This window comes from Choloepus didactylus, chromosome 2 (genome assembly GCF_015220235.1).
Source record: "Choloepus didactylus isolate mChoDid1 chromosome 2, mChoDid1.pri, whole genome shotgun sequence".
In the NCBI taxonomy this organism is placed as follows: Eukaryota; Metazoa; Chordata; class Mammalia; order Pilosa; family Megalonychidae; genus Choloepus; species Choloepus didactylus.
Genome location: NC_051308.1, coordinates 6,861,386 through 6,886,528, shown reverse-complemented (window position 1 = coordinate 6,886,528; position 25,143 = coordinate 6,861,386).

Sequence of the window (25,143 nt, the reverse complement as noted above, 5' to 3'; positions counted from 1 at the left end):
ATCTTTGCAACAAAAACTGCACCATTGCCAGATTTTAAATGTGCCAGAAAGCAGAAGATATGACTACATTTTAGTTTCAAAAGTCCACAATGGTGTGGCTAGAGTTGGCTGATTGGATAGACAGCAACACTGTAGCCTGGAAAAGTGTCAACAGTGGTGGGGTATCAACAGTATCCATGGGAGCAAGTTAAAGGTCAATGCCAAATGCAATATGGCCTCTTTTGCTACAAGACAAATGAGCCAACTTTTGGCAGGAGTCACAAATCACAGTGGTAACTCTGCATTAGTATATGTAGTCCTTTGTTGCATGCCCAGCCTATGATGGTGGATGCATTGTCATGTCCAGTGCACTGATGGATCCAGGTGGCAATGGCAGCAATCTGGATAGCACAGGCTGGATCAGCAGTTGGATTCTAGTCAGTTTCATCAGAGAACAGGCCCTTACCATGGACATCTACCTGAGTGACCCAGATAATTCAATCAGCAACCATGACTTGTCTCCACAGTTCACAAAGTAGAGAGGGGTGTCTTTAGTATGCCAGTCTGTAGTCTTATAAGTAGCAGACCAAATAGTTAGGCCATTGGCAATAGCCCAAGAGTCAAAAAAATGTTGCAAATTTCATTAGGGGGAGTGTTGGCAAGAGCTATGAGGACTGCCTGAATTCTGCACATGGAATAGAGAAACCACGTCCATTTTCAGTTCAGCCTAGCTGGGGTAGAGTTTGAACAGCCACCACAGCTCAGGGGACACCATTGAGTTTCTGCTTAGCCAAATCATCTGTGAACTAGGCCAAGGTATCTAGGGGAACCTGTTGAGTGGGGTATAAACTTTTCTTTAAAGGACAGGCACCATTCTTTTGTAATTGAGATCTCTAAGGTCGGGGTGGCTGTATTCTTGAATAGACCATTTCCATTTGACAAGCGAAGTTTGTGGGGCCTTCTCATCTTGCTAGCTATTGATTCTGAGTTGACCCAACCAAAATTGGGAATATCAGGCCAGAGAGTCACAAGACCACCAATTTCAACAGGAGCTTAGTAGCAGGTGAATAGCTGCCATTTCCTTTCTAAAAAGGGTATATACTTGGTGACTGCATGAGGCAGGGCGGGGGGATGTTGTACCAGGAACTGGCCTCTGAGGGCTCCATCAGCCATTAAGTCTATAACACTGTGATTTCTCTTTCCCCTTCTGGGATTGTGTAGTGTTTCTGCTGGTCCACCTGGGAAGGGACTGGAAGGCAGGTCTTTGGAATGGGAAGGCATATGTTCCATTAGTGTCTTTCCAATGCTGCAGTCCCTGGATGGGAGAATCTGCTCTGACACTTAAGGGATTAGGTCAATACAACATGTCATATATCCATTCCATTATACATTCAGATGTGGCAGCCACATAACAATACATCAAATCTCACCCACAAACTTACTTTAATTTCACTTCCCCACTGTGAGCCAGTTCCAAACCCCATCAGTTGAAAGCAGGCATCATTTCTATTGCAGGAATATGGACAAAAGAGTCAAATACATCTGCAAGATAGGAGCTACAGCAAAACCACGGGGAGATCCCTGTCTGGGAGGGCAGAATGGAAGGGTCTAACCTGTGAGGCACAGTAAGGTGGCTTTTTTCTCCCAAAACCCCTTGCTCCAGGGCCAGTGTCTGAATGCTAACACTCCTTCCTCTCCCAGGATACCTCCTGGCATTCCCAAGTGCCTGCACCCACAGGCCCCTTCTCTTCTGTGCTTGTGCATGTCACCGCAACCTTGGTGCCTTTGACCACCCTTGTACCAGCGTGCCCGAGCTCCTCATTGGCCAAGTTGGGCTGCAGTAGGGGTCAGGCACATAAGCGTGGCTAGCTTTGTGCCATTTGGCCAGGCTCTGTGTTCACTTTTGTTTTATGAGCAGTCACTTGCAGCTCAGCCCAACTTCTAATGTTTTCCATTCACCCAAAGCTCTAAAACCACTAAGCAACGTCTTCATTGCTGACACCATCTTTTTAGCTTTGGGGACTCTATGACTCAGGAACCACAACTACATTGCCTTTCAACTGGGCCTTGGGGGTTGGTGCACCATCGTTACGATAACATCCCTTTCTCTAACTGCTGGTGGTGGTGGTGGGGTTCGAGTAAGTGACAACCTAGGTGCCATTTGAGCTGTTTGCTTCAATCCTCCCTCTCACCACTCAGTCACATTAGAATAATGCAGGACCCTTACTCTCTCATTTACATGGGGGAGGAAATTCACTACCGATCCCACAAAGTCTTCTCCTAACCCTAAATCCAACCTACAGAGCCCTCATCCTTTCTTTTCTAGAAAGTCATGTCTCTGTCAGCATCCCATCCTTGTCACCATCTAGCTGTGACTAGGGCTGTGGGGTAATGCAGAATATTGATGGGAAAAAGAGAAGAAAATAACTATTGGTCCTATTTTGACCTGTATAAAGACATTGATTTAAGAGGACAGAATTGAAGCACTGAAGAAAAAGGTGAGCATTCAGATTAGTCATGTGTTATAATTTTGTCCAAGTTCAATTCTCATTCATTCTCCATTGATCAAAATTTGCCTATTGCTGTAGGAGTCTGTCTTAAATTAACTGCCCTTTTGGGTTCTTTCAGTGTGTTAATAACAGAGAACTTCTTAGTAATCACAGCAGGTGGTAGAAGAGACATTTGAGGACAATTTATTGAATCATTAGTTTAACAAAAACACAACAGGTCCTACTTGGTACAACACTATGGTATATAACTGGGACTAAAAATGGTGAACAAGGGATGGGCCTTATCCTCAAGGGATGTAGCTTCTATTAGGAGAAATAGTCAAAGAGCAGAGATGACTCAGGCTTTCTCAGGCCTCACCCATACCCAATCTGTACTCCTAGAAAATAGTTGGAGACAGGCCAACCTCTGAGAGGGGAATAGAAATGAAATTTGGTTATCAGGCAAATAATCGTCCTCCTAATTATGTCTTATTTCACTTTGGATGTATTTCCCAGTGCTTACAGTGAACGCAAGAATACAGTTCATTATAATGAGATATGTAAGAGCCATTATTATTTATCTTCTTATTCATGAAGTCCAGGAAGTCGAAGGAAGTGTTCACTGTTTAACTGGAAAAACAGGGAGGTATCTTCAACCAGCCAAAATGAAAAGCAATTATATAAATTCTGTGCTCATGAAATAAAAACATTCCACAGCTACATTGTTTCTGCTGCATGCCAAGAAATTAAGTTTGAAAATTTACGTAAATATTGATAATGCTGCTTTGATGAGCCTGCATTCCTTGCAGTGAGGTTAATGAGTTAGAGACAATGATGAAAAATAAACAGATCTAAGCTGACAGCAAAGGGAGGGTGACAGAATTCCTTTGGCAAGAGACACAAGTTTGCAAACTCAGATTGGTCATAGAGGAGAAGGTTGTGTATTTTTTCCAGAGTGCTAACTTCTGAAAGAAATCAAGAAACCTAGGAAAGTTATGCAGATGAAATGCAATCTTACCTTCTACCATTCTTTGTTCAGCCACACTGATGTACTTGCTGTTCCTCAAATATACAGTGCATTCCACCTCTCCAGAGCCTCTAAATTCACTGTTCTTACTACCCAGAGTGCACCCTCACCCAGACCCTCATTTGCTTGGTCAATGACTTTCACTCTTTCAATATTTGGTTAAAGTTTCCTCTCCCCAATGAAGCCAGGCCCTAATATCCAGGTAGCAGATTTGCAAGTCCAATACAACTAGATAAAATCCTGGTTCTGGATTAAAATCTTGCTACATGGTAGCTGTATGATTTGGAACAAGTAATTAAAGTCCTCATTTCCTTTTTTAAGTTTGGCAACTAAATCTATTGAATTAGATCCATTTCATAAGGCTGTTCTAAGAATGAATGAGAGACCCTTTGAAAAGCAGCTGGCACAGAACAGGCACTCCAGTTCTCAGTATGCTCGCAATTCTTTTCTGATGTTTCTATTTTAGTATAGCTCCTACTTCATAGCAGCTTAAGATTGTCTCTTTTCCCCCATTGATTGAAGACTCCTTGAAGATAAGGAGAATACTTTCTTTTTACTTTTGCATCTTCAGCACTGCCTAGAAAAATGCCTAGCAGCAGTAGGGACTCAATGAATGTTTAATGAATGAAGAACAAATAAGTGTATAAATTAATAATTAACTGAGATCCCCTAATTCAGTAATTTTTAAGGTGTTTCTTTTCAGGGAAGTTTTAAACTATTGCCTCCAATGATGTATGTGTGTATGTGTGTATATGCTTGTGTCTATGTGTGTATGAGTGTGTGTGTGTGTGTATGTTGGAAGCTGAACCTTTAGAAGATGTGGCAAAGGCTGTTGTCTATGTCAAAGGATATGCTGTATTGGACAGCTCTTTTTTCCAGGAATACAAATGTAAGGAGAGGTGCACGTGATTTTATGGTTGGGCTCAGGGTCCTTGGGGGAAAAGGCATTACTGTTCTGATTCTCTTGGCATGTGACTGATACGGAGGGAGGTGTTTGGTTCTCACAAATATTGGCGAGTGAGCCGTGACAGTGAACCCAGTCTTTCTATGATTAATCTGTCATTGCTTTGTATACTGAGTGACAATGCCTTGGACTGTCAATGGCTGCCATGGGTTGTTGACTGAATAAGTTTTTATTTAATTGTTTTTAGCACTAGATCTAAAGCATCTGACAGCGTTTGGTTTTAAATGACTCAATGGTTTTTACATTCATCTTTATTTAATGACACACCCTGACCCTCCCCGACAAAATGCCTGTGGAGCTTCACAATGAGTAAAACATATGACAATAATTTAAATCCTTTATCCTCCTAGAAGGAAAGCTTGTTATATCCTTTATCCTCCTAGAAGGAAAGCTCATATCCCCAGTACTTATTCACCAATGCATTTGTTCACCTTTACTCAGTAGATATTTCTTGAGTCTTGTATATGCCAGGTAGAAATACAAAGCTGTGAACAAGACAGTTAAGTTTAAAGTTAAATATGTTATTACTGGGCACTTAGTAGGTTTCAAGCATTGTGCTGCATTCTGGAGATATACCAAGAAAAAATGAGAGCACTCCTGCCCTTAGGAAGTTTAGTCTAGCAGGACGAGGCTGAAATATGAACAGAAAATTATTTTTAAAAATAGAGGCATGAAATTGAGGAACATTCTGTAAAGTGATTCCCCACCTCTCTTCAAATTGTCAAGATAAAGGAAAAAATATATATATACACATAAATGTACATTCAGAAAAAGATGAATAGATACCTGACAAAAAAATGCAATGTATGATATGTCTGGACTTGTTACGTGTTTTTTTCACTTTCTCCCATCATTTCCACCATTATTATTATTATTAAGGATTTGCTTGCTCTAAAGGGCATTAATGGTGTTATTGGGGAGATATGGATATGGCTTAAAAATGATATATTAGCAATACATCCATGTTAATTCCCTGATTGTGAGAATCTTTCTGTGAATACATAAGAGAATGTCTTTGTTCTTAGATGAAATGCTACAAGGATACAGAAAGATAGACACATTTTGTTTATGTGTTACTTTGCAATGGTTGAGAGAAAAGTGTTACAATTGACAGAAAATAAAGCAAATGTTAACTTGTTGTAAAAAAAAAAAAAAAAAAATAGAGGCATGCACAGGGAATAAATGAATGTTGGAACGTACCTAAAGGTAGAGGGCAGGTGGGCATCTACAGAAGAGGGCATTCTGGCTCCTTGGGGGTTAATGCTTAAGCATTCAGACTCAGTCTTAGAGAGTTAGTTTGTGCCTTCAGTTCTATCCTTAAGCCATGCCCCAGGCACCATATAAAAGGGTCTCTGCAGAATTTTCCAGCTGATTACACCTTTATTATTTTTTTTTTTTTCTACCCCAATTCTTTTACACCTTTATTTTTGAAACACTTTGCCTTGACCTGTTCCTTCCTTTGGTGCTCCATTTTCCTGATTAACCTTGATTCTTGAGCTTGGTGCTCAGACCTTGGGTTCCTCTGGACCACATGCCAAGTTTTCCCTCCATCTACACTTGCTCAGAATGCTTTGGTTTAACTCCTCCCCCAGTTCAGCCAGGCCCAGGATTGGGATGTCCCAGCATACAGCTATTATACAAGGCCTGCCCCAAATCCAGAACTAGAATTTGAACAACCCCAATTTATTTTAAATCTCAAAATCTTTCCAAAATGTATACATCCACTTCAGACTTAATATATACGATACATTGAATCAAATTTTTCTTCAATAATCAAGGCTCTTGTATTGTCCTTATACATTATAGTAAATCCATTCAAGAAGTCTGTTATATTGAGAAACCAGCCTATACTTCATAAAAACACTTATTTATTCATATGGCCATTCAATCAATCAAAATGAATTTATTAAATAGTAATTATGTATAGGTTGCGTAGCTAAGAGGGTGGATGTGAAGGGACAGCAGAGTTCCAAGGAGGTTAAGTAAAGTGAGAAAGTTGACTTCGTAAGAAAACCAGCAATATAACACAATGCATGATAGATACCAAATTAGTGACAGGGGCAGTAACACTGTCCGCATTCTGAGCTGTGAGAAAGAGCCCTGCCAAATGGGGTGGAATTTGAGCTGGGCCTTGAAGAGTTGGGATTTCAATAGGAAGGGAGGAGGAGCGGGGCCACCAGGCAGGTTGATGTCGGGAACAAAGTCACAGAGGTGAGGAAGTCCCCAGCCTCCCGGTAACATCAAAGAGCTCCAGTTTCATTCATCTGGCAAAAGCCTCCATTGCTCTCAGGTGGCCATTGTGTTATGGTAAAATTAGAATTCCCAGATAAGAATGACTGGCAGCTTTCTGAGGACCTAAGTTGAAAAGCAGAAACAGAAATAATGGTGCTGGGAGGCAGTTGTTTGATGACATAAAGCTTTAACCACTTCTTAAACAGCAGAAGAGAGGGATACCTTTTATGAGCAATTGGACTTTCTATGTTTAGCTTCTTCACCAGGGAAAAATCTCTTTAGTTGCTTTACTGAGGTCATTAGGGGTCTTCTCTGGAGAATTGCTCTTTGTGGATAATTTCACTCACTGCCAGTCAGATTAAGACCTTCAGCTGCAGATAATGACATTTTCCCTGGACTGTTTCTTCTGTGAATTCCATTTTGACAGCTTATATCTAGAAGGTGAATCTGTGTAAGCGACATGTCTGACGGGATTTTTATGTTTGGTATGAAATGTGTACAGCTATGACAGTGGGGTTTTGATTTCTCTATAAATTTGCAAGGATGGATTGACTGTATTGGCCAAAGACTTTCCAGTTTTGTGCGTGTACAATTGTGAAGTCTGGTGGCTAGTACCTGGGTCAAATTGGGAGAATGCTTTTCCCCCATGGAGGGATAAGGAAAGGGTCGCTATTGGGATGGGGGTGTGGAAAGTATGTTCAGAGGACTTAACTGGCATCAACTTCAATTGTAGATGTTAGGAAGCCAAAGATAGATCCAGAAGGATGGTGTTTGTGTTAAGTATAAGTTTGAAGATTGAGGGCCGGGCAGAGTGCAGTGTGAGGAACGGTTGCTAAAGGCAGTGCTTAAAAAGGGGCTGATGCAGTGAAAACTATCTTTTCCCTGGAATGTGATCTTGCCTGGCCCAGAGGACCTATACCAGGACTGGTGATCTTGTGTGGGCGAGGGAGAGCTCTGGGTAAGAGGTTCGGTGTGGAAGTGCTTCAGGAAAACTCGTGGCTGGAAGGCACGTGACCTGGCTATCCTCTGAGCAAGGTGCTTCATACAGTCCTGAATGACAGGCATTGCTATGCTAACAGGACCTTGAAAAGCAAACTTCAATTGCAGAGACTTCTAATTAAACCTCATTTGGTTTCAAGCTACAGGCAAACTCTCAAGTGTGCTCAAGTGAAACCAGGTGTTTTTGTTTTTGTTTGTCTGTGTGTGTGTGTGTGTGTGTGTGTGTGTGTGTGTGTAAGGTTATGGAAATGCCATTGACTCCAAGAGCAGGAGGGGAAATTTAATTTCCATAAAACTGCAGTGATTTTAATTAGCCTGAAGCCTGGAAAACCACCTGGGGCCTGAAACTGCTCCCCCAGTTTCCCAGGGCCACGTGTTCTCTTGTTGGGTCTCTTGCCTCAGTTTCTCTCTGCATCAGCTGCATTCTCCCTCATCAGCAGACTTTCTCTACTTACTCATCTTGCACATAGGCCAACTGGCTGGAGACGATTAGTTTGTTTTTCCAGGAGAGAAATTGCTTGGATTCTGAGAAGCCAATGGATAGGCTTTCCTGGAATCAACTGTCCAGCTGTGATCCAATCAACCATGGTTAGGGGTGACATGTGTAGAAGGGGCAATTTCCAAATCTGGGTCCATCGCTCAGTGCGGCTAATAGAAGTCACACCAAACCAGGCTGAAGAGGAAAAGATGGTTTATTTATGCCGATGGGGAGATAGAGGACACTTTCCCAAATCTGCCTCCCTGAAGTGTTTCTTCAATTGGTTTTTATACCCAGGTTCAGAGACAAAGACAGATAATCATTTAATTAACATGCAACAAGAGTGATAGACGAAAGGTTTATTTATATCTGGGAGGTTTGGGGCAATCACCCAGTGATTCTTTAATTGTAAACCCATTAGAGATAAAAAGATATAATTATTTTAGTTAACATTTAACAGGCTTGGAGAACTTCAGTAATTTAGTTGTTTCCTATTTTCTTCAGGAACTAGGTGACACCTGTGATAGGTGCAAACTTTACATTTACATATTGTTGCAAACTTTACCTTTTGCTTTTTTGTGAGACCAAAGGTCCTCAGCCCCCCAGCCCACTTCCTGTTCCAAGATTACATTCAAAAGCTGCTTTAGGTTACATTCCAAGGTTAATTTACAATTTCCTGCTTGCTTACAGTTTTTGGTTATATTTTAAAAGTTACTATTACACATGGAGCACTGCCCCTTTCAGAGGCTGGTCCTTCTCTTCCCACCCTGGCTCTCTTTCACTCAAGGAACTTACTGACTGCAGACTCTCTAGCCTACATGCCCCAGTTATGTACACCTGCCCCAAACAATCCCCCATTGGCCTCCGTCAGTCCTAAGTGCATGCACCCAACCATGCAAAGTTTGTTGCCCTCTGGAAAAGGCCTGCACAGGTCCCAGAGGTAGGCTTGAGGTCACTTGCATGGGAAATTCTGGGTCCTGGATGCCCAGAGCATGGTCTAGAAGGGGTAGGTGGAGTGGGCTCAGAATGGTCCCTAGTAACCCATGGGTGATGCAGGAGTATATGACCAGAGAAGAGCCAGAACAAGACTCTCTAAACCAGGGGCCTTGGCCTGGTTCAAAGGGCAATGCTGTATAGAGTATGCGACATGGAATTCTTACTTCACTGCTGTTTAATACTGCTGTTTTGAGTAGCTCCAGAGAGGCAGACGGATCTTATGATCACGAGGTATCAGACTCTCTTGAAATCATGTCTTCAAGCCCAGAGAGAGTTCCTCCTGCCATATGGCTTGATTGCCTCTGGCAAGGTCCATTGGAATCAATATGTGCGCAGGAATAGTCACTTCCATTTTAAATTTTTTGCCGCCCTGCATCTATTTGAGGAATGGCCCAATTTGTGGGACATATAGAAGTAAAGGTAAAAATAGATACAACCACTCTTTTACCTGGGGAATATGATGTAGACTCAACGAAGTAGATACAACTGCTCAGGGCAAAGCTTCTCTGACAGTATAGCTGGGCCACATGGTGGACCATGAATGCTTTGCGGGAGTATTGAGATGTGGAATTCTTCAGCCCTTGGAAAGGTTGGTGTCACGGCCCAAGAGGGCTTTTGTAGTCAAAGAGGACTAAAGAAAGTACTGGACACATTCTGAGACACAAGCCTTTATTATGGGGCTCACTGACAGGATGGGAAGTCGAGTCATGTTGCCCTGAATTCAGGAGCTTCTCTGAATGGATTCAGGAGCTGCTCTGAATGGCAGCCAGTTCAGAGCACTACATGAAAATACTCCACACTTTTGGGGGGTGCTGAATAAGCTGGTTGTGAGGGCTCGACATTCCAATGGGTATGAGAGCATAAGGCAGGCTTGCAATTTGGGAAAGGATTGATTGTAAACAACAGGGAGGTGGATTACAGATTATCTTGTAGGTAACAGTATCCCAGGTAGTCTCAGGGAGGAGGTAGTTATAGATTATATTTAGCACAGAGGCCTGATTTTACAAGAATAGGTCAAACATTAACCGTCCTAGGTCAAGCAAACTGCTGTGTGCAGTCTTCAAGACATTTGGGGCCCCAGGGTTCCCACAGTTGGGTAAGGCCTGAAGTGGCTAGAATTCCTGGACATGTCACCCCTGACCATAGCATCCTCTTTTACCCCACCATAGAGTGAAAAGTTTGTAATTTTCTCTGGTGCCATGACATGAAAAAGGTGTGGAAGTACTGGCCTAAGAAACTGAACTGGGAGCCCTTGACACACAGACATAGTGACCTAGGAATGTCCCCTCTCTGGCACATGGCGGTTGCCATAATACCACAGCCCTGGGTGTTGTGACTAGGTTGCATACGTCGTGGCCTCTCTAGGAGCAGCAGTATTTCCTCACAGGATCAGTTCTGTGGCATGGTTCTCCACTCCTTCTGGTCCTATTTTTAATTTTTAATAAATGTATTTTCTGTTTAAATCAGTCAGAGTGGTTTCTGGACCCAATAGCTACATCAGAGAAGTGCTGTTGGTGGGAGAAGCTGGTTATTAGATTGGACGCTTCTCTTCTTCCCATTCCAGGCAAATCCAAACCAGCAGAGCCAATTGTTAGCCAGAGATGTTTCTGCAGAGGCCACACAGCTATACAATGTAGAGCTTGAAGGGACTCAAGATTCTTCTAGTTCAGTCCTCTCATGATACTAACAAGGAGCTGACGCAAAATGACTTGTAGGGTCACAATGTTAATTGATGGACAACTCTCCAGACATGCAGAGCTGTGTTTTTCCCAATGCTTTCCGCCATTACAAAGAAAAGGGATTTTTTTTTTTTTTTTTTTCAGAGCAAGTGCAAATGCAATTCAAACCAAGAATGAACTTCAAAGTTAAGGTTTCTGGTTAGTTTGTCGGGAAAGGTATGGATGGGGAAGTTGCTCTATAATCGACACCTCCATGGAAGCAGATGGCATTCCATTCAGGTAAAATATAGCCGATTAAAACTTGGACCATTTCAGCATCTAACTGCTCCTGGCATTCCCTTTTCCGTTGGAAAGAATGCTTTTAATGGCTTTACACTAAAGCAAATACTTCTTTTCCTTATGCTTGTTAAACAAGCCAAATATATTTTTTGCTCCCTTGGAATTGACTTGCATTTAATTTTGTTTGTTTTTAATACTGAAAGTGTGCCAGGGAACTAAGCAGATTGCTGTGTATGTTTCACATGGAGTAGCAAGAAATGTTAGCCCTTCAGAAGGTTTAAATTAGGTAATTACAAAAGCATTTGAAGAGAATAGCTTTTTTCAAGGTTTTGTTTTTGTGTTTTTGTTTCTGTTTTTTGAAAGCCAAATGAAAGTTGGCTGGGGATGGGAGTGAGCGTCTGGGAAGGGTGGAAGGGAAAGATTCTTGAGGGGCAGGAGGGAATTTTTGGGGGGGTGGTGGTGGGTATGTTAATTATCTGGATTGTAGTGATGTTTTCATGGGAGGAAACAAACCTCAAAACTTATTACATTATTCTCCTCTGTAAAAGACTCAGAGTTTGGGAAGGAGAGAGGCCAAAGGACCTGAGCTCTGGTGGACGTGCCTTTCCTAGTGGCTGTTGAAGACGGGGCATCCATTATTAGTACAGAGCTGCCCACTCCACCCCCACTGGACACACTTCCACTTTTACTGAAGGCTTTCCCCAGGGTTTTGGAGTCCCTTGACCATCATTGCTTTAGGGTAGGAGATGGACCTTTATTCCCTTACCCTTTTTTTTTTTTTTAATTTTTATTTTGAAATAATTTCAAACTTACAGGACAGTTTCAAAAAATAATACAAAACCTGTGTAGAAAATTCCAACTTGCACAGCCCCAAAGATACCTAGATCCGCCAAATTTTAACATTTTGCCACATTTGCTGTATCATTCTGTCTAACTCTCCAACTATCTATCCATCTGCTCTCTGTCTATCTATATATTTATCTATTTTTTAAACATTTGAGAATAGGTTGCATACATCATGCTCTTTGAACACTTAATGCTTCCATGAACATTTCCTAAAAACGAGACTGTTCATTTATGTAGCCACCTTAAGTACAGTTAACAAGTTCGAGAAATTTAGCATTAACATAAAGCTGACAGTCTATATTCCAGTTTTTTCATATATTCCAATAATGTCCTTTTGTATTCCCTTATGTTTTATTTAACTTGCCTATTTATTTTTCAGAGAGGAGCAACAGGGATTTATGTTCATTAAATGTACTTCTATAACTGATCTTCAGGTTCCCAGAGCACAAAAATTATAAATCAAACTGTTAACCATCATCTCTAAGACACTTTAAAAGTTCTTACGATTCTCTGGAATTCCATCATATTGGCTGTGGTATGAAATAGATGGCGAGCGGCATGGATGCCTTGTGTTACAGAGGTTGAACTCCTGCTGAAGCTGGTTAGAAATACGGTGACCGTATAACTTACTATCCAAATAGAGACACTTTTGAGAGTGAAAGGGGTCACTGTTGGTGTTTACACTGACAACGAGACATAAATCCATCCTGTACCTGACAAACCAGGACGTGTCGTCACGCTAGTTATGAGAATCTTTGACCTTTGTAAAAATAGAAAGCCATGAGCCCAGTTCACCCTTCTGTGAGTGTGGTAGAGAGCAAAGGCAAAACTTGCAGGGACAAAGGGGGCCGAGTCTGCATTCGCCCACTGAACTTGGCCAGCCTGGAGCTGGAGAGAGAATGGGGGAAGCCATGGAAATCAGGGTGAGTCACGAGGCTTCAGAAGACAGAGTTTGCCACTCAGTGACAAGACTGATTGCCCCCTAAGGAGGCTCTGTGTGCTCCTAAACCTTTCTTTATTGAACATAAAGCTTTCACCTGCAGAGATACCTGCAGTCTCTGCAAGCAAGTCTCTGCAAAATGGCAAGACATTCAGTTCCTCAAATCGGAAGAAAACACTGGCTAAGACAAATACAACTTTTCTTCCGTTCTGCCCTCTAAATCCGTCATGATCTTTGCAGCCCAGAAAGAAAAATTTAGGCTGACTTTTTTGAATATTGTTTTGTTTATAAAAGAAATTCTAAGTAGTTTTAATTGCTTGTTCTTCCTTTTCGGCACACTTACAGAGTTGCCATTAGGCTTTAGTAGCAAGAATTTGAAAATGAAAGAGTAGATGGCAGCATTGCAGAGATGAGTGCTAGTAAAATGCTTCAATAGGGAAATATTTTAATATCCTGCCTGGGTATTAAAGTGACAGGAAGTTTCTTAGATAAGCTCTCATGAGTCTAGAATAATTAGTTTTTATTGCATTGTACTCAACAGAGTTTCCTAACATGTTAGCGTTCAAAGCTTTCTGATTGTGCTCCTGCTTATCTCTCTAGCTATCTCTCAATCCTCATTTGACTCACAGTTTATGTTCTAGCAATATTAAACTTCTTATAGTTCCTCACTGCACTGCCCCACACAGAAGACGGCTCTTTATCTCCAAGTCTTTTTTATTGCTAGGTTCTCTGCCAGGAATGTCCTCCCTCCACCTCACTCTGCTCTTCTTTGCGCACACAGTGGTCACCACCTCCAGGAAGTCTTCCCTGATCCCTTCTCCTATTCCTTCTCAGGCTGGGTTAGAGTTCCTTCTCTTTGTCACCTTAATATGGATGCGGTTATCTGTTACCTTTTGCTATATTATTTTATAATTATTAGTTTATATATTTGTATCTGACATGTATTGAACAAACATCTAGAAAAGTAAACCTGGTGTATAATGTTTTCTCTCTCAATAATACACACACACATACACACACACACATACATGTATAAATTTATGAGTGGATGGATCGACATTTTTCACCATTGGATTAAAAAATTAAACTCCTTAAAATATGAATTTTATCCAAAGTTTATGTTTAGTTTCCATTACTAATTAATACCCAAATGACATAAAAACAAATTAGAAACTTCTGTAGTCTGTAGAAGTCACACACTAAAAAAAGCATTCGTTTTCTAATGTCTCAGTCTCTTTATTACTCACTGCATTCTTCAGAGGCTATGCTACATGTTTCTTTTTTAATTTTCACAAAGCAAAGTGGAAAGTTGTTTACTGTCACTGACTAGCTCAAGGCCTGCCCTAAGTAAGCATTTGTGGATAAATGAAGTTTTACTCCAGTTTTTCTATCTGGAGTCCCATTTCTCTAGTTCCTTCTTCTTCTCTTTCCTTTTTAATTTTTTTTTTCTTTAAAATCAAGACTCAAATCTCTGAGGATGAGGGAGGGTCTTTCAGAGAGTACTGTCTCAAAGAGGGTAAGAGCCAAGCTTTGGGAACTCAGTGGTGCTTTTGAAATAGTCATAACTTAGTTTTCAACACCAGCCCCTGCCCACCTCCTCACTCTGAAACAAACGAGACTCTCCTGGACACAAAGTTGACATGGAGTAGGTGTTTCCAGGGCCTAATGACACTGGACAAGAACCTAAGAAAACAACCAGTTGAACTATTTCCCAGAAAGACAGGTGTGCAAACGATTCCCGCAGAGAGAAGGCCAGGTACTGTTTACATTGCCACTCTTGCACCCAGCTTAGCTTTCCCATATCCTCAGGGTAAATATGTGTACACATTAAATAGAAGCAGATGTGTGGAATTTAAGAGCCAAAGTGCTATCGTCACATCAGAGTAAGACAGGCTTTGTTGACCCCACCATATTTGGTTCATTTTTAGCCTCCTTTTAATTTCATGTCAGTTTATTTTTTATTTTTCCTGGAACAAAGAAATAACCACATATTTGACCACTTATTTTTTAAGGGAAACAGTGATAATAAAATGAACAGGAAGTGTCACTTCCAAACTACTATTAATGGGTGTGCGGGGTCATTTTTTCCAGTGTCCTTTTAATTGAACACTTTTGGACAGTTCTTTTTGTTCCTGAAGAAGTGTGTTGCCCCATTTAGTAGGGGTCTGAAAAGTCCGAGGGAGAAAGTGATTAGAAAAGTTTGCATATATTTTATTTTTCAACCCTCTGAGATCATGGTGATTATTGTTATGTTTTGATGGTAAATTTATTATTATTATTCTGACTCTGTTCCCAAAATTAATGTCCCTAGAAACTTAGCAAAAAGCAGGGTAAGCTACCCTTCAAATTCTGAATGCAGGAGAGAACAGCACACAGTCCAATAACTATATTAAGTGCACATGAGTATAATAATTTTTAACTATACAGATATGCCAGTAGAATTTGTGGTGGCTGGAATATTGAGACCAAATTTCAGGTAAGTTATTCAAAATGCAAATGAGTGACTGAACAAAGGAAAATGGCTCTGGATCTACCATTCCAGGTAAAACAGGACTGAGCTTTGCCAAAGCTTTCCTCTGTAGAAGCCCAAAGCTTGTGAATCACAAGTTCAATGTGCAATAAGGAGCAAGCACTGGGCTTCTGGAAGATCCTTTCTTAGCTACTCTAGGCTGGAGCTCTTGTGCCTTCTGATTATACCTGCACTGGGCAGGTTAACGCATTGCCTGCTGCCATGTTCCTTTTAGCAGAAACCACGCTGGCCACAGTCCCCTGCTTAGTGAGGCAGTGCATGCCTATAAGCTGGGCAGGGGTGGCCTCTGATGGGACCAGCTCTGAACACCCAACCCAAGGTGAGGTGTGAAGGGCTTTGCCCTGTAGGAGGATCGTAATTAGCTAAGCCAACCAGACTAATTCACTCCAAAATTGTTTCTGGGGATGCAGAGTGGATTCGCAGAAAGATGAAGCAGACACAGTTTGACACAATGATACTGTAAAAGAGAGAACACATGGGCCATAAGCGAGTTGGAGAGGAGAGCTGCCCAACATCCTCGTAGCATTCAAGTTCTGGCGCCCACATATCTTTATAATAGGTCCCCTTTTACCGAAGGTGAACTTGAGTGAATCTCTGTTCCTGATAATCAAGGGTCTAATGACCAAACCCAAGGGAGAAAAGACAGCTGCCTAAAACCCTATAGCCACTGAAGTGAATGTAGTTACTAACCAGAGACTCTTAACAGAAGGAGGAGTGGAGAACAAAGATGCAAACTGGAATATGCCAACTTCTTAAAAGCTCCAAACAAATGCCAGAAACTCCTCCCCAGCCAACTCCTCCCAATCCTTAATGGCTCCTGAGAGAATGACCATATTAAACTCAACTTAAATCGTTGAAGAGGGTATGCCTAAGATTAAGAAATAGAAGTTCTAATAATTATTTGATCCTGCTACATCATTAGGAAGTCAACCTTTGAACAGAATATAGCAAATCCCTTCTCCATGATATACATATGAAACTTTTAGTTTCCTGGAACTGCTGTTTAAAATTCCAGGGATCTGGATATAAAGTAGAGGCACTGAAGATTTTGCTAAATAAACAAATTCACACAGCTTATTAACATATATTCCATTTATTATTTTCTGAAGGGCAGTAAATATACATTTATGAAGCCTCTTTGTGAAAGGTACAAAGAAATATTTAATCAATGATTTGCATGATAGTGGTGATGGTGGACGAGGATTGCAATGAGAGTGGAGATAATTATAAGAACATAATCCCCCTCTTGTAAGTACTGAACCAGTTTGACTTTCTTAACCAGAGCTTTTTCCTAATCACTCAAACCAAGGGCCAAAATGGCAAGGGGATGGATATTTTACTAAGGGTGTCAAGAGATGTGCACTCATTTAAAAATGCCCTCAGTAACAGGCTTTTGCATCTCACATAGCTCAGGGAAGTATAGCATTGTAAAAAGAGATCAAAAAGATCACCAAAAATTAATTGTGTACAGATTTGTAAATTATACGGTAAAGCCATGCACTTCAGTTACATTGGCAATGTCAATTATATATAATTGCATTTCAAACTCATGTGCTTGCATAATTTAAATTTTACTAAAGCTTTACTGCATGAAACAAGTTTCAGCACATGGAAATAATTTTAAGGTAAATCTCTAATCATATCATACAATAATAGTTGCTTTTACATTCTGATGCAACTTCATCCACTTCCAAAGGGAAAACACTTCCAACTAAGCTCATAATCCAAAAATCTGGTAGACTTTTCCTAAAACAAACCAGAATTCATATTTAATCACCCATCAGTCATATATCAAAATGAAATTCTAGTTTATATTTTTTTAACTTAGCTCCTAAAAACTTCTCACATTTATGAATATGACAAAAACAGAAAAATGAACATAAATAGCAAGACATGGCATTCAACTTCATTATCTTATACTGTCAATTAAAAAATTCTTATTTTCCTATATATAACATGGTGTTATATCAGATTTATTATAAGGAATTGACTCATGCAATCATGGAGCGTAGCAAGTCCGAATTCTGTACGGCAGGCAGCAAGCTGGCACCTCTGATAAAGATGATACTAAAGTTGAGTCTGAATTCTCTAGGGGAAGCTGGCTGGCTGAAGTAGAGGCACCGGAAATCCTCAGTTCTCTATTAAAGACCTCCAAATGATTGGATGAGGGGACTCCCCACATTGCTATGGGCAATCTCCTTTGTTGATTGTAGATGCAATCAACTGACTGATGATGTAAATCCATCTATGAAATACCCTCACAGTAACAATCAGTCAAAGGTTTCCTTCTTCAAACAACTGAACACCACAACCTAGCCAACTCAACACGTGAACTTAACTATCCCACGTGGGTTCCTTTTGGCCAGGTTTAAATCTTAGAACTTGGTAATATCTGTGGTCCTATGAACTTAGATCATCACAGACCTTGTGATAGGTTTGCCACTGGGTAGCTGTGTTGCCTGGGGCAGATCTCTGTATCTCTCTAGTTCTCAGTCCGTTATCTGTAAAATGGTGCTCTGCAAAGCCTTGCTGTATCTATGGTTATCCTTTAGGGAACTCAGGGTGGGGTAGGGGCTCTGGGCACAAGTTGCTGGGGCCCTGGGTTCCTCCCAATACCTGCTCAAGTGAGCAGATTTAGACATGTCTGCTGGATTTATTGGACTTCTAGATCAACTTTTATTTGAACAAAGAACTGTAAGAACAACAAAAAAAAAAGGTTTGCAATCCACTGGCCTAGGTAAAAATTAAGGTTCCTGTTTTGTCCTAGATTTCAATTATTCTACTCCAAGGAGAATTAAAGTAATATAAAGCACCTGAACAGTAACTGGCATGAAGTGGCCCTCAATAAATATCTATTGAATGAATGGACTTCCTGCCTTTAAGGGATTTATAATCAAATCAAAAATAGACTTCATTTCAGAAAAAAACTGCAGTTAAAGCAATGCTTCTTTTATCCTGTTACCATTTTGCTTTCTATTGTTCCTTAATATTTGAATTACGTAGGCAGCAGAAGAGATTATCTATGCTCTACCTTCAAATGTGTCCACACTAAAACCATCCCATTCAGATGAATAGGAGACAAATAAATTGCAAGCCACAGAATTGCTGATAGTTTCATTACTAATTTGTTTAGCACCTGTAATAGAGGTAAGCTGGAAACTGTTGACCTTGTGTACAAACATAGGAAATTTTGGGTAGGATTAACTAAAATATTTCCTTATTAAAAGAAAGGTCTTCCAGTGGTGTGTGCATGAATATAAATGAATATATCTTTGTATCTTTTCTAAAGAACTTCATCAGAAAAACTTTCCATGAGTTTCTATCAGAATAAGTGTAGAAAACTGTGGCCCTGAAACAGCAATGCAGTCCATGGAAGGCTGGGGCTCCTCAGTAGGCAATTGCTGTCTTGTTACATTATGTAAATCAGTGAACTCTAGACATCTGGAACATAACATTCCCAGTCATCAACATAGTAGTTCTGACATGGTTCACATTTGCACCTATTGTGACTCCCTAGAATGCCCTTCTCACCTTCTTCATCTATGTCTTTCTTACTTAACCTTCGAATTTTCCCACAAGCATCGCTTACTCCAGATTTACTTCCTGAGTCAACCTTATTTTTCTTTTGGTATTCCTCCTCTATACCTATAATGTTGACATATTTTTAATTTAAGATATATCTGATGACTGTAACCATTTCTTTTCATTTGTTTCTTTCTGGTCATACTGAAATCTCTTTTAAGGTGGGAATCATATTCAATTTTATGTTTCCAGTGTCTAGCAAAGGGCCTGGCATGTAATAATTGACCAGTGAATTATTGTTTTTTTTCTGAAAAATTTGTGGTTTTGAGAATGCTTTCCAAAAGTCACTATATTGGTCAGAGTCTAATCAGAAAAATAGAGACCACCCTATGTATTTCAATCAGAGGGCATTTAGCACAGGGATTTGGTTTCAAATGCATTATAAGAGATGGAAGAGCACAAGAATGGAGAGGGGTTAGAAAACAGCAAAAAGATCAGAAGCTGAAAATAGCCCCAGGCTGAATGAAGCCCATGAGCTTCATTTGTTGGTTCTAGATCTAAGGCAGAGAGGTCTCCTCTACCAAATTGGTGCCATTAGGGATTGAATCATGTCCCTCATAAAAGACATTTTCAAGTCCTAACTCCTGGTCCTGTGGGTGTGAACCCATTTGTACACAGGATCTTTGAATATGTTATTAGTTAAGGTAAGGCCAAATTGAATGAGGGTGGGTTTCAATTCATTATGACTGAAGTCCTTATAAGGAGACAACCAAGCAAGAGGAGAAGGAAACCAGAGGACAAGCCAGAGAAGAAAAGATCTATCGCTAAGTGACAGAGGCAGAGGTGCATCCACAAGCCAAGAAATCCCAAGGACTGCCAGCAAGCCAGCACTAGAATGCGACCGACTCCAGGAGAAAGCATGGCCTGGTGATACCTCAGTGTTGGGCTTCTAACCTCCAAAGCTGTGAGACAATAAATTCCTGTTGTTCAGGACAACGTATTGTGTGGATTTGTCATAGCATCCCTGGAAATCTAAGAAAGGTACCATCACAGGGATATTCACTTCCTGGACTGCTGAAGTAGCGCCCCACCACTGCTGCTACCTTGACTGACAAAAACTGCCAGCAGCTGCCACTAAACATAACTGCCCCAGATTAGTGCTTCTTTCCATCATAAATTAATGAGAAGAGAGCTGACAAGAGAGTTTGGAGAATGTGATCTGCAGACTTGCAGACTCGGTGGTACAGAGGGGTGGGTGTCCAGCTGACAGACAACAGTCACTAAGGGACTTCTAGTGTGCTGCTCCTGGGAGCTCTCAGGTATGGGGTCCATGGTGGTAAATATAATTGGAGCTTTTCAGCAAAACACTAGTAATGATTAAAAAGCATAACTATGATATGCTGAAGACATTTCACATCCTGCCTAAAAGCATGCTTATCAAGTTTAAGCCTGACCCAAAACTAGGAGACAGGAGACAGCTGTCACAAAGTTCAACAGAATTAATGTTCAAAATTGTCTCAGTGGATTCAAACTAAGAGTCACAAATCAACAAGATGAAATCTAACAGGATAAATAGATACAAAGTTTTTATTTAGGTTAAAAAAAAGTCTTTTGTTTCATATACAGGAAACCAATGAACCCTACAGTTGATATGAACCAAGTGTGATATAAAAATTAACTATACTTAACTACAGCTGAAGGCTGCATTAATAAGAATAGAATTTCCATATCTAGGGTGACTTCACTGTACTCTACTGTGTTCATATAGCATTTTAATATTAATAATTCCTTTTCAACTGCAAGTTCTCTGCATACAAAATTCGAATTAATGGGAATCTACCTCTGTATATCATTTTGGCAAGTGGAAGAAATTGAGATCTGTTTATATAAGAAACTGCTTCATTGCTAGGTTTTCTAAAAGGCTATTAGTAAAGACAAGATGAACATCACCACTTTCCCGTTTTTGCTCCTGACAGGGTGATTCCATACTCCATTGGACTGTGATTCCATACTCCATTAGACCCAATGCCCCTTTTTATAACTACTTTGTAATACTCACTTCTCTGTCATGAAATTAAATTTATTGATAAGATAACTTACACTCATAATTTCATGCAATTCAACATGACATCATTTATAATATAAAGAGTAATAAAAAGCATTTCAATGTAGAAATTCAGAATTTTGCTAAACATGAAGATATAATGAAGTAGTTAGATGCCTGTTCCTAGTTATTATGAAGAAATTCAGATTTATGATAAGTAAGAACAATATTCAACCAAATATTTTCCACAGCATGTCTTTATATTTGACATTTTTGAAATAAGACCCAAATAAGTATATTTGTTATATGGTCCAGAATATGGTTTATCTTTGTAAATGTTCTGTGGTTGGGTGGAATGTTCTATAAATGTTAGTTAGTCGACATTGTTGATAGCATTGTTCAAATCTTTGATTTTTTTTTTTTTTTTTACTGATTCTCTGTCTACTTGTCCTATCATTTACTGAGAGAGAGCTTTTGAAATCTCAGCTTACCCTATTCCTCCTTTTAGTTCTATCAGTTTTCATGTATTCTGAAGCTTTTTTATTGAGTGCATAAACATTTAATATTGTTATGTCTTCATGATGAATAGACTATTATTAAGAAATGTCCTTTTTTATTCCTGTAATAGTCCTTATTCTGAAATCTACTTTGTATATTAATATAGCAACTGAATTTTCTTTTGATTAATGTTTCCATGGCATATCTTTTTCCAACATACTTCATATAACTTATCTGTTTCTTTATATTCAAAGTGTTTATCATAGATAGCATTGTAGTTAGATCTTGCTTTTTTATCTGGAAATCTATGCCCTTTAATTGAAGTGTTTAGATCATTTACATTTAATGTAAATAGTTATATAGTTGCATTAAGCCTACATTCTTTTTATTTGTTTGTTTTCCATTGTTCCAATTTAGTTTTTTTCCTCTTTTGTTTTGGATTAACTGAGTATTTTTTTATTACAGGCATACCTCAGAGATATTTCAGGTTCAGTCCTGCACCACTGCAGTAAAGCAGATATCACAATAAAGCAAGTCACGTGAATTTTTTATTTCCCAGTGCATATAAAAATTATGTTTGCACAATACTGTAGTCTTTTAAATATGCAAAAACATTATGTCTAAAAATGTACATAACTTAATTTTAAAATACTTTATTGTTAAAAAATGATAACTATTATCTAAGCCTTCAGCAAATTATAATCTTTTTTTCTGGTGGACAGTCTTCCCTCAATGTTGATAGCCACTGATTGATCAGGGAGGTGGTTGCTGAAAGTTGGGGTGGTTGTGGCAGGTTCTTGAAGTACAACAGCAATGAAGTTTGCTGCATCAATTGACTCTTCCTTTCATGAAAGATTTCTCTGTAGCAAGCACTGCTGTTTGATAGCATTTTGCCCATAATAGAACGTCTTTCAAAATTGGAGCCAGTAGTTTCAAACCCTGCCACTGCTTTATCAACTAAGTTGATCAACTATGTTGATGAAATCCTTTGTTGTCATTTCAACAATGTTCCCAGCAACTCCACCAGAAGTAGATTCCATCTCTCTTTGCTCATCCAGAAGAAGCAACTCTTCACCCACTAAAGTTTTATCATGAGATTGCAGCAATTCAGTCACATCTTCAGGCTCCACTTCTAATTCTAGTTTCTTTGCTTTTCTACCACATCTACAGTTACTTTCTCCACTGAAGTCTTAAACCCCTCAAAGTCATCCATGAGGGTTGGAACCAACTTCTTTCAAACATCTGTTAATGTTTATATTTTGATCTTCTCCTATGAACCACAAATTTTCTTAATGATGTCTAGAATGGTGAATCTTTCCCAGAAGGTCTTCTATTGATTTTGCCCAGATCCATCAAAGAAATCACTACCTATTGTAGCTATAGCCTCACAAAATGTATTTTTTTAATAATAAGACTTGAAAGTTAAAATGAGTCCTTGATCAATGGACTGCAAAATGGATTTTGTGGTAGCAGGTATGAAAACAACATTCATTTCATTGTACATCTCCATCAGAGCTGTTAGGTGACCAGGTGCATTTTCAATAATCAGTAATATTTTGAAAGGAATCTTTTTTTCTGAGCCATAGGTCTCAGCAGTGGGCTTAAAATATTCAGTAAACAATGTTATAAACAGATGTGCTGTCATCCAGGCTTTGTTGTTCCATTTAGAGAGCAAGGAAGAGTAGATTTAGCATAATTCTTAAGGGCCCTAGGATTTTTGGAAAGGTAAATGAGCATTGGCTTCAATTTAAAGTCACCAGCTGCATTAGTCCCTAACAAAAGAGTCAACCTGTCCTTTGAAGTTTTGAAGCCAGACATTGACTTCTCCTCTCTGAGCTAGGAAGTTCCTAGATGTCATCTTATTCCACTGCGTATTAGGGTTCTCTAGGGAAACAGAATCAACAAGAGGTACCTATAAATATAAAGATTTTATAAAAGTGTCTCATGCAACTGTGGGTATGCAAAAGTCCAAATTTTGTAGGAAAGGAAGCAAACTGGCAACTCCAGTGAAGGTGTTTGATGAGCTCCTCAGGCAGTGAACTGGCAACACTGATGAAGGTGTTTGATGAACTCCTCAGGAAATGCTTTGCTGGCTAGCTGAAGAAGTGAAGGTCCTCTCCCTCTCTTCCTTAAAAGGCTTCAACTGATTGGATTAAATCCAGCTGATTAAATTCTCTCATTGCAGAAAGACATGCCATTCATTGATATAACCAGTCACAGCTGCAGTCAATTGGCTGATGATTTAGTAAATCAGCCTTCTGATTTATTAACCAGCCACAAATGTCCTTGCAGTTATGGTTAGGCCAATGCTTGCTTGACCAGATACCTGGACACCATCCCCTGGCCAAGTTAACACATGAACCCAACCATCAAAGTCCACCCCTTGTCAACTTGGCAGTTACGCACATCATCTTAAACCATACTTCATCTCTAAGTAGAGAACAATAACAGACATATATTTCATCTAACAATACTCAGCTGTCCTGCATACTACTAGAAACTCACTAAATCTCTCCAGAACAAGGGTGCAAGTCCTTGGGTGACATTGACTCTTAAACTTGATTTCCTTTAACTTAAATACTGTGAAATGAACAATACAGCTTATATCACATGATAAGGGGATAAGATAGAGAAGACAAAGATATTGCTTTACAGACAAATACAAACATACTCATAACAAAACAAGGAGGAAATACTCATGCTATCATAGTCCTCATTTCTGTAACTGTTCACATGGTCATAGTTCATGTTTATCACTACCTTCTTCCACTACCCATTCCATGTTCCCTTTACCCTAAGCAAGCACATGGTTCTTTGCCTGGTGGTGTGACCCAAACCTTCATTCCTGAAGTTTCTTGGCCATTGGTAGTCCTCCCTGGGTTGGGTTGTTGCAGTTTTCGATTGACTTTAATCACAGGGCATGATAGTACTAAGAGATGCCCTAGGGGATCTCCTGTATTCCAGGAAAACTCTTATTTACTTCCATTGTGTAGATGCAGAGATATTTCCTTTTGAGAGTCAGGATCAATCACTGCAGCCAGTACAATAATCCCCTTCCTTGCTTGTTGATTCACAGGCATAAGAAGCCCAGAGTGGCCAGGTGGCAGTGTTAACTTTCAGTTCAATGGGATTATTGTGTTTCCTGGTGGAAGCACTCCTCCTTTTGGAACTAAGACTTGTAGACCAGCAGAGCTTAAGCTTGCAGAGATAGGAAGCAAAAACTTTCCTACTGGATCACTAGGAGTGATGGCGAGTGGTGCCAGTCCTATTTCCACACCTTGATTCCTGGACCCATGAATCCTGGCTATGGGAGAAACAGCACCATAGAGTGAACGCTGATTCAGAGCATACATAGCCACCTGGAGAACACTGCCTCAGCCCTGCAAGATATTGCCACTTAGTAAGTACTGTAATTGAGTGTTCAACAGGCCATTCCGCTGTTCTACCAACCCAGGTGCTTCTGGATGATGGGGAACATGGTAAGACCAGAGAATTCCATGAGCATATGCCCATTCCCTCACTTCATTTGCTGTGAAGTGGGTTCCTTGGTCAGAAGCAATGCTGTTTGGAATACCATAACGGTGGATAAGGCATTCTGTAAGTCCATGGATGGTAGTTTTGGCAGAAGTATTTTGTGCAGG